This window comes from Pongo pygmaeus, chromosome 4 (assembly GCF_028885625.2).
Source record: "Pongo pygmaeus isolate AG05252 chromosome 4, NHGRI_mPonPyg2-v2.0_pri, whole genome shotgun sequence".
Classification (NCBI taxonomy): domain Eukaryota; kingdom Metazoa; phylum Chordata; class Mammalia; order Primates; family Hominidae; genus Pongo; species Pongo pygmaeus.
The window spans coordinates 154,929,707-154,944,020 of NC_072377.2; the positions used below are offsets into that span (position 1 = coordinate 154,929,707).

Below are 14,314 nucleotides of genomic sequence, written 5' to 3' on the forward strand. Positions count from 1 at the left end.
CTCACCTGTAAAATGGGGAGAGTTTAGCCGGGTGCGGTGGCTCACGCCTGTAATCCCAGCACTTTGGGAGTCTGAGGCAGGCGGATCACTTGAGGTCAGGTAGTTAGAGACCAGCCTGGCCAACACGGTGAAACCCCATCTCTACTAAAAATATAAAAATTAGCTGGGCATGGTGGCGCACACGCCTGTAATCCCAGCTACTTGGGAGGCTGAGGCAGGAGAATCACTTGAGCTTGGGAAGTGGAGGTTGCGGTGAGCCAAGATCATACCATCGCACTCCAGCCTGGGCAACAGAGTGAGACTCCATCTCCAGAAAAAAAAAAAAAAAGTGGGGAGAGTTTATATATCTAATTTTGAGGTTGCTGTGATGGTTTTTTTTATTTTTTATTTTTTTTGAGACAGTCTTGCCCTGTCGCTCAGGCTCACTGCAATCTCCGCCTCCTGGATTCAAGCAATTCTAGTGCCTCAGTCTCCTGAGTAGCTGGGATACAGGTGCGCGTCACCACGTCCGGCTAATTTTTGTATTTTTAGTAGAGACAGGGTTTCACCATGTTGGCCAGTCTGGTCTCAAACTCCTGACCTTGGGTGATCCACCCGCCTCGGCCTCCCAAAGTGCTGTGATTACAAGTGTGAGCCACCGTGCCCAGCCTCGATGGTTAAATTAATCCAGTAAATATTTATTAAGAATGTCCTGAATGCCTAGCATGTTCCAAGCGCTGAGGAATACAGCAGCAACTTTGAGGTAACAGATGTAAAGCACAGTTGAAGTAGACACAGAAAGTGCTAAGAACGAGTTGGTTCCTGTTATATCATCATGCTCACACTGCTTCCCAGCTGAGGTGCTACACGCCCTGACCCTGGGAAGGGGCCCAACACCCGTTCCCTTCCCTCCTAACGCTCTGGGTCAGAAGACAGGGGGCACTGAAAAGATTCCCATTCCAAGAACCCACTGCCCACTGGGTTCTGAATCAAATGCAAGAAATGGGTGGGCATTTCAGAAGACCTTTTCATCCCTTTCTCCCTTCCCACTGCATTCAGCAGCAGCCTGTCCTGAGCCAATGCCCAGAGCACCCTCCTTTAGCCTAGAAGGCAGCTGGTCTCAGAGTCAGACTGTGGCCTGTGCCTGGAGGATGGACACGGATCTTTGGAACATACATGGTGTCCAGGTCCATGGGCAGAGCCTTTTGCAGGTTGCAGATTAATTTCATAGCCAAGTGTTCCAATGCAGGAGGCCAGGAGAGCAGTGGTTCTCTCAGCCAGTGGCTGGAAGTCCACCTGTGAAGTGCAGGAACTGTGGTAAGCACCTTGCCAATGGTGTTGTCTCATGGAGCCCACACACGGTCCTGCTGTTCACAGAGAAGGAGATTGAGGCCCAGAGAGGCAAGGTGCTGCCCAGGGGTCACACAGTCAGCCAGAAACTGACTCGGGGTCAATGCATAGTCATCTGATGCCCAAGCCTGGTGCTGGTTACCCACAGAGCTCACTGCCTCCCAGCTGTGGAAGGAGCCCAGAGATGGGATGTGGGGGGTCTGAGGTTGGCCACACGGTGGATTTAAATCAAGCCAGGACAAGCACTGGGTCTCCTGACTCTGGATCCACGGTGCTTTCCACTGCCTGCCCCACATCTGTGGGCAATTATAAGTCCCGGCTCTTCTTCCCACAGAGGAGGGGGGCTGCTGATAACTGCTGTCTGGGAGGAGGGTGCTGACCAGATGGCCTCTTTCCTCTCTCAAGACCAAGCCAGGGCCCGGGCAGACCTTGGAGCAGTCAGACCTGAGGCTGCACTTTCTGCTGGGGAAGGTGCTGAAGCCAGGAGCAGGCTCTGCAGGAGGATGGAGATTCTTCCCTCTGAGTGGGAGCTTCCCGGGGAGCATGAGGTAAGCCTTTAGAGTCAGGTAGACTTCAGCCTAAACACTACCTCAACTCACCGTATGGCCCTGGGAAACTCACTTAGCCTCTCTAGACCTCAGCTTCCTCATCTACAAAAAGTAGGTAATAACATTGATTTCAAAAACTTGCCATGAGGACTCCAAGGTGTGTGAAGTACCAGGCTCTATGCCTGCATGAGGTAGGTGTTCAGGGACTGTATGTCCCTGAAGGCTGTGGATTCAGGGTCTCCTGCTTGGAGACAGGGGAGGACTGCATGACTTCAGAACTTGTCACTAGAGGCCTCTGTGCAATCAGGAGGTCACAGAGGGAAGCAGAGATGCTCCTCCCTGCTTGCAATGGAGAAATGCTGCCTGGAGGAGCCACACGATGTCCTGGAAGGGCACCCGTGAGAAGGCTGGAGGCCTGGGTTCTAGTCTCACACTTGGGAGCAGAAGGTCTTCAGTGAGCTCCTCCTCCCTTTCACCAGGACATTTTCTCAGCCACACTGCCTATCCAGGGCTGGGTACTGGGGGCAGAGCACAGAATGGGGAAACCTTAAACCTTTCCCCAGCAGAAAGTGCGGCCTCAGGTCTGACTGCTGGGGCCTGAACAATCTCTGATGAACAAACAGAACATAAACAGATCACCAACAGGGGAAGGCCAAGTAACATGGCTTCAGCACAAAGTGCATGGCTAGCACTTGGAAGACAGGAAGAACCTAGGAAGGCTGCCTGGAAGAGGTGGAGTACGGAATATCCCTGAAAGAAAAGTGATGAGGAAGGGCATTCCAGGAAGGGGGAAGAGGGAGGGCAAATGCCCACAAGCAGGATGGTGCACATTCCTTCTGGGAATTCTGGGATCTGACTGGCGGGAACAAAAGGCCCAAGTTTGGAGTAATGGGCACAGGGAGATTCCAACCTCTCCAGGCTGTGCCACTTACTAGCTGTGTGGCTACAGTTATGTGGCTGCGTGAGCCTCAAGTTCCTCATGTATAAAACGGAGATAAAAACAGTGGCTGCCTCTGGGGTTGCTGGTGAGCATTACATGAGATCAGTCTCATAAAGCACTCAGCACAGTGGCGGCGTGCAGTAAGTGTCAAGCAGTGGCAGCCTCTGTTAGGAGCTGGGACTTTCTCCATGAACTGGGGAGCCATAGGCGGATCCTGGGCAGGGAGGTGGTGTGATTGGATTTATGCTTTAGAATGGCATGGAGAAGGGGTAGAGTCCAGAAGGAGGGAGACAACGAGGAGGCCTGAGCAGCTGCCTGGGACCAAAGGAAATGGCCCCGTGGCTGACCCTTTCTTCACAGAGGAGCCCCCAGATCTGACAGCCAGGTCCCAGCCCCCAGACCCAGCAGCATGACCGCTAGGGGGTTGCCATGGCCGCCCATCACCCTCGAACTTTCCTAGCTCTCAAACTTTTCTAGCTGCTGGGGGTTTAGAAGGATATCTTAGGAATCTAGAAAATTTGCAAATCCATTTAAATCCCCAAAGGTTGCCTGGCGGCTGACTGGCCTAAAGCCAGACTGATTCTTAGAAACAAGGCTTGGGCCAAGGAACAGTGGCTATGGTCCTGAGGTCCCCAGTCCCCTGCTTTCTGTGTACCCTGCCTACCTTCTCCCAATTCCCCTCTCCCGCTCTTCCCGGCTCTCCCCACTCCCCATTGACTGTGCTGTGCTTTGGAGGCCCCCAGCCAGCACCCAGAAACCCCTGAGGGTTGTTTGATGAAGGCAGGAGCAGCAGGGATGATGAGGTGGAGGCCACTCACCCCAGAGCAGGGGAAAGGAGAAAACTGGCTCCTCCAGCCCTGACATCACCCACAGTCTCCCAGCCTCCTCTCATCTGGTTTTGTTAAAAATATCTTTTTTTTTTTTTTTACCTACTCAAAGAGATGCAGGTTAGGGCAAAGGGACAGGGCATGGGGCTGGGGTTCCCACTTTTTCCAGCACTTACCTTGCTGCCGATGGCTTCTGGTGTGGGCACAGTTCCAGGCTCTGGACAGTCACCCCCTCCAGGAAGTCCTCCTTACTGCCCTCTCCCCGTTATCAGAAAGACTGCTGGTCCCAGAGTGGGTAACAGCTAGGTAGAAGGAGAGGCAGGACCGGTGCAGGTTCCTGAAGGCTCAGGAGAACAGACGGATGGAGGAAGGGGGCTGCTGCAGGGGAGAGGAGCGGCCCAGCTTCGCCTCACTCCCCAAGCATCCTTCGGGAGGAGCAGAGCCGCCAGAGGGGCCGCCCTGGGTCTGGCTGTCTGCGTTGGGCAGGGCGAGCGCAGGCTGCTGCTGGGCAGCAGGGCTGAGGGGCCGGCTCTCTCCTCCTCCTTGTTGATCTCCTCTCTGGCTCCAAGTTGCTCACAGAGCTGTCCTGGGTCCCAGATAGGGCGGGCAGTCACTGCTGGCTGCTGGCAGCCTCAGGAGCTCACACCACTGTGGGCTTCCATGCCCCCCCACTTCCCCCGCCACTTTGGGGGAAAGGCTGCAGGGTGGCTTCTGATTGGCCCAGCTGGGAGAAGGGGGGGGCGGTGGGGCAGGGAGGGTGGACGCGTGCGTCTGTTTTCAATTTCAGTTTTTTCCCCCTCTCTCTTTCTTTTCCCCCAAGTTTCTTGTTTTTCTTCTTTTCCCTCTGCTTACTCCCTCCCGTCGCCCGTTCTCTCAGGATGTGAGGGGATGCTTAGAAATTCCACAGCCCACGCCAGCCGCCAGCTGCTGAGTCACTTTTGTCAAAGAGTGGCCTGGGCCCCACTTTCCCGATGCCCATGTCGGGTGGCGGCCTCCCCTTGCCATGGCACCCAGGGAGATCATTTCTCAGTGCCTCAGTTTCCCCATCTGTAAAGGAGACTCTGATCATCTCTGTGGTTGATTCGGTCAACCTTCATTCATTGAACAAGCATACTGAGAACTTACTACATTCTAACACTGTACTGAGTGCGGGGGACAGTAGCAAGACATGGTCCTGACCTCAGAAGCACCCAGGCTAGTGAGCGAGATATTCATTAGGCAAGCAGGTGCCCGATGGGCAGACAGGAGGCTGAGAGTGCATTTAGAAGGGCCCCTAACGGAAGCCTGAGAGAATCAGAGAGCACTGCTGAGAAGAGGTGACGTGGAGGAGATGGAAAGATCCTCCAAGATGATCGGCCATTTTTCAGAAGGACAAACCAAGGCCCAGGGGTGAATTGGCACAGAGAGGGAACGTGATTTGGTCAAGGTCATCCAGCACAGATCGGATATCTCTGGATATTGACAGATACATTCCTTTTCACGTCTCAAAGCCCCTGGGGTGCAAGGAGAGGATTATTTGCCCCATTTTATACATGGGGACACTGAGGCCCAGAGGAGCAAAATAAGCTTCCCAAGCTTACACAGCAATGGCAGAGCTGGGGCAGAACTGGGTCTCATGAGACACATGATGGAAGAGACACAAGTCATCTGACCCCCACCCGAGACCCCTATTCCAGTGTAGATGAACCCCCTGCCCTGCTTTCTTCCTAGGTTCCCCCTGTGGCTCTTTCATTCAGTCACCCAACAAGATACTTTCTTTCTTTTTTTTTTGAGACGGAGTCTTGCTCTGTCTCCCAGGTTGGAGTGCAATGGCGCAGTCTAGGCTCACTGCAACCTCCGCCTCCCAGGTTCAAGTGATTCTCCTGCCTCAGACTCCCGAGTAGATGGGATTACAGGGGCACACCACCACAACCGACTATTTTTGTATTTTTTGTAGAGACGGGGTTTCACTATGTTGGCCAGGCTGGTCTCAAACCCCTGACTTCATGATCCACCCACCTCGGCCTCCCAAAATGCTGGGATTACAGGCTTGAACCACCGCGCCAGGCCTCAACAACATACTTTCAAGTATCTGTTTTGTTCCATTTCCATTCTCTGGCTCTCCTTTCCCATCAGGGTCTGCCAAGACTCCTCCAGTTCCCCCAGCTGGGTCTCTTCTTCCACCCTCAGCTTCTCAGATCAGAAGACATCTCCAGTTACAGACTCCTAGCCCTCAGATGGCAAAGGGCATTATTTTAGAAGGGCATATAGAGTGGGCTTACCACCCCTGCTCCCACTACTGCACACAAGGGGCAACTGAATTCCAGACAGTGAAGAAAGGTGTCCCAGGTGACACAGGTAGAGGCTGGCTCTGCCCTCCTTCCACTCTTCCCTCTGCGCCGCTAAGTCTTTCTCCTCAGCTTCCCCCAGGCCCATGTTCACAGAGCAGAGGATTTGTCTGAGCTGGGATTCCATGCCCACCACAGTCAACCATCTTGCAATCATTTCTTGGTCTAGTCCCAATCGGGATTGCCCAGCAGAGCATCTGGGCTGGATGACATGGAAGGAGAAGTGTTCTCAGACTGGCTCCCTCCCACGGGTTGGGGACCATAAGAGTACCCCGAGAGAGGGGGCCTGGCCAGGTCTTTGTGGCAGCAGGGAAATAGGGGAATGGGAAAAGATCCCACAGGCCACAAGGTCAGGCTTGCACAGGGATTTCTTGTGCCCAAAGACTCCGTCAGAAATTTCCGACTCCCCTCCTAGCATCTGCCTGGGCCATTCACCTCTGAATCCTTGGCTGATCCTCTGCAGCCAGGCCAGCCTGGGGGAAGCCAGGAGACACACCAACCCCCTAGTCCCCAAAGAAGCTAGTCTGGGAGTCAGAAGACCCAGCCACACACTTATCAGGAGACCTTGAATAGGTCCCTTGCCCTGCCTGAGCCTCAGTTTCCCTATCTGTACATAACAGTTGTGGATTCACTGTGCTACAAGGCCCTTGGGATGGTCTGTCTGCAATTTCCCTTAGAGCTGGACTCTAGCAAGGGAGAGGAGGCTGGTGGGCCCTAGGGCAGGGGTACAGCTGGGGGCCAGAGATGCAGCACAGAGGGGAGGGGCAGTTGGCGGTGGCTCCCCTGGGAAGCTGGCGGCCTCCGGTTTCCGGCCAGCCCAGCCGTCCTGAGGCCCATCTGGAGTTACTTAGCCCCTACCACCATTAACCCTTGGTGGGCACCAGGACTGTCGCTCCTCCTCTCAACTGAGATATGGGTGGGAGGCGCAGAGCTACAGGGAGCACCCCAGGGCACTCGCCAAGGGGCAAAATTGTCATGATTGACAGAGGAGGTTGGAGAGCTAGAGATAGAGCTGGGTTCGAATCCCAGCTGCTCCAGTTTCAAGCTACCTGAGCTTAGGCAAGTCACTTAAACTCCTGGGCCTTGGCTTCCTCCTCTGGAAAATGGAGATAAGTCAAAGACTGATTCATAAGACTCTTCGGTTTGTACAAAGGACTTAGTACATTGCCTCGAAGTGTACTAAGTGTACACTATTACTGAAATAGTGAGTTTCCTCATTCAAGCAGCATTCCATCACTGTGTCTTCCTGGGCGGAGCCCTCCCTTTTCTGGGTCTTGGAGTCCCCTTGTGCACTCTGCCTTCAGCGGCAATGGACGGGGCACATGGGCGGTGCAGCACCATCACCCTGGGGTGGACAGGACAAGCTATGAACATCCTCACACCTACACAGATACTGGGAACCCAGTCCAGCCTTGGACAATGCTGTCTTGGGGAAGCCTGGGCTGAGAGTAGGTGGGCAGAGCATGGAATGTGGGGAGCCCTGCCTGAGGTGGAGTGGGATGGGGTACAGTGGGAGAGGGGGGCTCTGGGCCTTAGGATTCCACACCGCCTTCCCCCACAGCACGATGGCACACTCAAGAGTTAAATGTCTGGACTCTGATGTTGGCAGCTCCAACTCAGCTCCACCACTTCCCAGCCATGTGACGCTGGGCGATGATATGACCTGAGCTCTCTGAGCCTCAGTACCTTCAACTGTGAAATGGGGACACATGTGCCTACCTCACAGGGTTGTGGAGAGACCTGAATAAGCCATGCCCACAGGCATTTTGTCAAGCAAGCCCTCGAGCAAAACAAGGAAGTGCCACAAAAGGTGACTGATCCAGGGGGGCGCGGTGGCTCACGCCTGTAATCCCAACACTTTGGGAGGCCAAGGTGGGTGGATCACCTGAGGTCAGGAGTTTGAGACCAGCCTGGCCAACATGGAGAAACCCCGTCTCCACTAAAAATACAAAATTAGCTAGGTATGGTGGCGCACGCCTGTAATCCCAGCTACTCAGGAGGCTGAGGCCAGAGAATTGCTTGAACCCGGGAGGCAGACGTTGTGGTGAGCTGAGATGGTGCCATTGCACTCCAGTCTGGGCAACAAGAGCAAAACTCCGTCTCAAAAAAAAAAAAAAAAAAGGTGACTGATCCTCAGGTGTTACCAAGAGCTGCTGTCATAGAAGTCCACCATCAGGGCTGGAGGGAAGCTCATCAACATGCTCATTTCACAGCCAGTATGACTGAGGCCAGTGATGGAAAGGAACTTGTGCAAGGCCTTGTGATGTGTCAGCCACAGACTGGGACTGGAACCGAGGCTTTCTGTCTAGACTCATAGGCCCATGCTCTTCCCCAGAGGAGGGAACCAGGCTGAACAGACCCCTGTGCTAAGACCCCCCCTCCCCCACCCACGCTTGTCAGAGCCGGAAGTTGCTGCTCTCAGTGGGGCAGGGGGAGGGAACCGGAAAGGGAGCCTGAGTGGGAGAATTCCCAGGAGGCTGCTCAGCCCTCACTCAGGCAGGCCAGCGGCCACCACATCTGGCTCTCCCACGCTCCCGGCTCTGCCCCCACTCCCAGGCTCCCCAGGCAGGGTTGTGGGGTGGGGGTGGGGGGTGATGAGGAAGCAGCACACATACCCCAGGCGCTGACACAGTCATCTTAGACGTCAGGACCCTAAGATGTGTCCCTTCTGCTGGCATGGAAACTGAGGCCCAGAGAGTGGAGGGGACTCATCTGAGGTTCACGGTGGGGCTGAGGGAAGCTAGAATACAAGACTCCTGATCCCCAGCTCAGTGTGCTTCCACCCATGCGTGCTCTGAGCAGAGTACGTAGATCCTTGTGCCTGTGGCTGGGGAGACAGAGAGGCACAGAGTGGGAACTGTCCCCCTACCTCCTGGATACTCAGTGTAGTGGCTTTCTGAGTGGGCAAAGGACCAGTGGGGGCCTTGGGCCACATTCCCTTCCTAGATTCTTAGGACTGTCTTACTGAGCCAGACTGTAGCCACCGAGGTCTGCCAGGATCCCAGGAGATAAAGGCTTCAAGACACTGCCCATTCAGCCTCTCCTCGCCCCCTTGCTGGCCTCCCTCTCAGTGCCCCAAGACTGTGGGCAACTTGAGTGTGTCCGTCTGGTACACGCAGACGGCTCACAGATCCCCAGAAGAGCAGGGCCCTCACCCTCACTGAATACACTGGCTCCTAAGGTCCAGAGAGCACCAGAACTTTTTTGAGGGCACACAGCAGGCCTAGGGTGGGGCTCTCCGTCTAACACCCAGTTATCACTAAGATAACTGCTCCTCCAACCATCCATCCATGCGATAGAAGTTAATTGAGGACCTACTATGTGCCCTGTCCTCCCGTCCTCACAGAGTTCACAAGCAAACACCGAGGAAACCACAAATTAATAATATCAAATTGTGATGAGTGTGATGAAAGAGACAGAGAGAATAATGAGCTGGGTGGATGGGAGTTCTTGTTCAGGTACAATAGGGCTTCTGTGGGGAGGAAGCAGGCCTGTGAAGCCACACACATTCAGGAGTAGGAACAGTGTTCGAGGCAGGGGGAAAAGCATCCGCAAAAGCCTGGAGGTCAGAGAGATCTTGATGGGTTCGAACGAAGAGAAAAGAATGGTTGAGGCAGAGAGCGGGCAGTGGGATGGAAGATTGGAGAGGTGGTCAGTGGCCAGGCATCAGGGCTTTGTGGGCCCGAGGGAGTCTGACTTTTATCCTGAGGGTCAGTAGGGGCCACTGCAGGATTTTAAACAGGGGACTGATGAGACCAGGTCACCCAGGTGCACTGTGGAGGATGGACTAAAGGGGGCAGGAGGGAGGCATGGGACGAGTGTGGAGGCTGCAGTGGCCGATCATGGACTGAACGCTGCACACACACACACCCCTACTCCGTGCTGCCCCCAACTCTTTATCTCCCTGAGAGGCTGCAGGAATGCATCTCAACAGGGAGTTTGGGCTTCTGTGTCCCAGCCTGTGCCTGGCCACTTGACTCACGGTTTGGCCTTTTCCCTTCCCTGGCCTCTGTATCCTCCTCCGCACGGTGGGTCAGACACAGTGCTTCTCTGATAAGGACATCTATGCCCTGGGCCTCTGGTTCTAGCATCCCCTCTACTACCTAAGTGTCTGTGTCCTGGGGACTGCCAACCTTCCCTACACCTCTGTTTCCCCAGGATAATCAGTGGCATCCGGGCATTACTGAGACAAGGCACCAGTATGGCGAGTCCTCCAGCAGTACCCAGGAGGGCCAGCAGGTGGCGCCCCCAGCCCCTGGAGGGGTAGGAGGAGAAGAAAGGTGTTGGGAGGAGAGAGGCTTCTGGAAGGCAAAGATGCCTCACAGGAGTCCCCCGCATCTGTCCCTACCTGGAGGTAGGCAGAGCAGGAATTAAGATCCCCGATTCTGAGGTGGAAGCAAGGACTCAGAGAGGGGAGTTAATGTGTCCATGGTCACAGAGCGAGACTAAGGCTTGGCTGGGATGGGCCCCCAGTCCAAAGCCCTTGGACTACAGTCCAGAGAGAGCTTCAAGAGTCTGGCAGTGCAGTGGGCCTAACACTGGCCCTGGTGCCCACCAGCTTCTCTTAGGCAAACTATTTGCAACAGAAAGCTGAGCCCAGAAACTTTTCTCTTCTAGGGCCATAAACCTGATTGAAAAACCAAGTTATCACTAAGATCTTTATGAGGCCATCAGCTCTGTGCCCCACCCCAGGAGGCCCTGGCTGGGTGTGGGAGAGCAGCCTGGAGGGAGGGCTTCCAGGGGGAAGAGGGGCCTACCCAGGAGCCAGAGGAAGGAGGGGTCCAATAAACAGCCACTCCCAGGGGCAGGCGATATCAGAGAGGAAGAGGCTGCCCACAGGACAGGATAGACAGGGCCTTCTCCACGCACAGAGCCATGCTGGACTGCTATCCCAGTCCCAGTGAGCACAGGGGGAGACTGAGGCCCAGGGGCTCAGGGTCACAAAGCGAGTCAGAAGCCAAGGTGGGAAGACCTGCAATTTCAGACTCCCAGCCTGGGTCATTTAAACAAGGTTACAGTGTCCTGGTTGAGGGGAAACTGGGGATGCCACATCAGGGCTGACCCAGGACTTCTACAGGGGGTCCACCTAGGGTTGAGGGCGAAGGGAGAGCAGAGGCTTTTTTGCATGAAGAAGTCAGAGGAGGAAGAGGAACCAGCTATTTGTTTAAGCAAAATCCCAACTAACAAACTAGGTGACAGGGAGGCACACACAGCTCGCTATCCTGGCAGTGGGGGCCAGATGTAGAAGAAAGAAAAACTTTGGCCCGTCACAGTGGCTCACGCCTGTAATCCCAGCACTTTGGGAGGCCAAGGTGGGTGGATCACCTGAGGTCAGGAGTTGGAGACCAGCCTGACCAACATGGAGAAACCCCATCTCTACTAAAAACACAAAATTAGCCGGGCATGGTGGCAGGCACCTGTAATCCCAGCTACTCAGGAGGCTGAGGCAGGACAATCACTTGAACCCGGGAAGCGGAGGCTGCAGTGAGCCAAGATTGCTCCACTGCACTCCAGCCTGGGCAACAATAGCAAAACTCTGTCTCAAAAAAAAAAAAAAAAAAAAAAAGAAAGAAAGAAAAAAAAAGAAAAACTTCCAGCTAGGATATTGACTTCTGTGTGACTTCAGACAGATGACTTTGCTTCTCGGAGCTCCAGCTTCCTCTCCTGCAAAATGGGGCTAACAATCAACCCCACCTCGTTGTGCTGCTGTGAGGAGGAACTGAGATAACCATGCAAAGGGCTTGGCATGATGCCTGGCACTTAGTAAATGCTTAATACCCAGCAGCACTATTGTTGTTATTATTACTCCAGCAAAATGTCAAGGGCCAAACCCTGAAATCTCAGAGAGAACTGAGCTAGGAGTCAGAAAGCCTAGTACAGGGGAATCCACAGGAAGGGTGGGGGCCCAATCCAGGATGTGTCCATGGAGTGGGAGGGACATCCACCCTGGGAGGGCACACTACTAATGGGACCACAGAGCAGCTGGAGGGGCTCCCTAGGTCGTGCAGGTCCCTGGCTCTGCCCTCTGCCTGATCTGGAAAACAGTCTTTGCTCTGCTGGGAAAGGACTGCCGCTTTGGCCCCCATCTCTCAGCCACCACCTAGTCCTGGCCACCATCTCCACCACTCCTGGACCCCTTCCCGGCTTCCTGCTGCTCTCTTGCGCCCCACCTCTCCTCTGGTTCATTCTCCATACACCAGCCACAGCTGTCTTCCCACCACTGCCCTCCACCACTCTAACCCCTAGATAATACCCTTCCACACCCTCATCAGGCTTGTACCACCAGGGCCTGCTCTGCCCCTTGCTGGATTCCTCTCCTGCCCCTACCACTCCAGACTGGCCTTTCAGTGATAGGGGAACAAGTGTCCCCTTGGGCCTCAGGGCCTCTGTTCATACTGACCCTTGACCCCTGCCGCCCTTCCCCACTCCCCAGGGTCTTGACTCACGTGTCACTTCCTCCTGCAAGTCTTCCCTGACTCCTGCCTCTGGATCAAATCTCCCTATTCCTGGCCCTTGCCAAGATGTAACTTTACCTTTATTTGTGATTATCTGATTCATACCTGTCCACCCCCGCTAGACCCCAACTGTAAGTACTGCAAGGGCAGGGCCTCACTCAGTACCTAACATAGTGTCAGCACAAAGGAGGTATGTTAATATATATTTTTCAAATGAATAAATACATAAAGAAATGAATTTGTATGCCTATTTCCAACCTTTAAGCCTACCATTTAGGCCTGACAGAGCATACTCTTGAAATTAGAGGGCACCTAGAGAGCACCCTTCCCCCAGGATAGGCATCCTTTCCCCAGCATCCCTAATGTGAGACTGACCTCCAGCACTCACTTACATACCTCCTGTGATGATGAGCTCACTCTCTCTCATGACAGCCCATTTCCTGACAGATGGCCCCTTACAGAGCACTTTCTTACGTATGGGTGGGCTGAAATCCACATCTGTAGCCTGCAGTTTCCTCCCTGAGGTCCCAAGTCTGCCCTGTCTTCCTCCCCAGACTCAGACCCCACTCCAGGTTTTCTCTTCCTTCAGTCCAAGCAGTCCCAGCTCTCTCAGCTCAGAAAGCGGAGTTCAGTCCTCTTGGGCTTCTTCTCCCTCCTCTGTGTACTTGCCAATTTCCCAGCAATCCCTTGAAAACTTGAGTCCTAAGCAGAGCTCAAAGCTCCAGAGAAACATTTCAGCACCACATCCACTTCCTGACCTGGGAAAGTGGGATCTTCCCTGCTGAGGCAGCCATGTGCTCATCTGTGTCATGTGCTGATCCACACACATGTGGACAGCCATGTGCTCCTGCAAGGTAGCCAAGGGCTCCGCCCGGTCAGCAACAGCCAGGATCTCCCTTCCCCTCTCCTACAAGTAGCCTTCATTTTGCTGCAAACACTGGGCACTACTCCTTTCCTTTCTGAGACTCAATGCTTCTACCTGTGCAATGGAAAGGGTTCCTCTGAGCAGGAAGTGGAGGGAGCCCTGTGCTGGCTGAGTCTCTGGCTCTATCACATATCAGAGCTCCAGAAGAGCAAGAGTCTCACCAGGGCCAGCTTCCCGGGCGGGTCACCATTGCAGTCACACAGAGCCCAGTGTCTGGAAGGGCCCCAGACTCAGGTGAATGCTCTGCTGCTACCATCCTGAAATCCTTAATCATTTTTGAACAAGGGACCTTATATTTTTTATTTTGCTCCGGGCCTTGCAAATTATGTCCTGATCCCAAAACATCTGCCCAGCCCTGAGATGATACTGACCAGCCCCCAGCTAATATGGTGACCCAAGAGAGAGACGGGTTGAACAGATAAGACCCTGATTCTGACCTTCTTCTGGGGACCACACATCCCTGCACAATGAGAGGAACCCAGGAAATGTGGGCCCATCCAATCCCACAGGGTGCTTCTGCACAGCTCCCTGGCACAAAGCCCTTGTAGGGAGGGACCCCACCTGACTTCCTGACCCAGAGCCCTGTCCTTCATGCACCCTTCCCCAAATCCCTCAGCCTTGTCCCCACTCCCAGTTCACTGACACCCCCTCAAGTGTTCCCAGCCCCGACTCCCCCTTAGGAAATGTTTGCCAGTCCTTAATATGGGGTGGAGGAACACGTGATGCATTTAAAATCCCAAAGGGGCTCCAGCCATAATAAATGGATCAGGGCTTTTGGATCCCGATTCACACAAACCAACTGCTAAAAAGACATTTTTGAATCAATTGGAGTACTTTGAATACGAACTGTGTGTTAGGTAATACCCAGGAATTTGTGTTAATTTTGCTAGATGTGATAATGGCATATTATGTAAGAAAATGTCCATGTGTTTTAGAGATGCGTGCTGAAGTATGTAGGGGTAA

The 14,314-nt window shown here is 54.0% G+C and overlaps 1 protein-coding gene across 2 annotated transcripts in view; it reads right to left on the minus strand.

The window, feature by feature from the left end:
* The window catches only part of PDGFRB (platelet derived growth factor receptor beta), a 41,937-nt gene extending 37,486 nt beyond the window's left edge, over nucleotides 1-4,451 (minus strand). The window contains exon 1 of one of the 2 annotated variants that reach the window (XM_054488417.2): nucleotides 3,821-4,451. The gene's annotated coding sequence lies outside the window, so the exon portion shown is untranslated. The remainder of the gene's footprint in view (nucleotides 1-3,820) is intronic. The other variant, XM_054488420.2, reaches the window with a different exon arrangement.
* Between the last annotated feature and the right edge of the window lie 9,863 nt (nucleotides 4,452-14,314).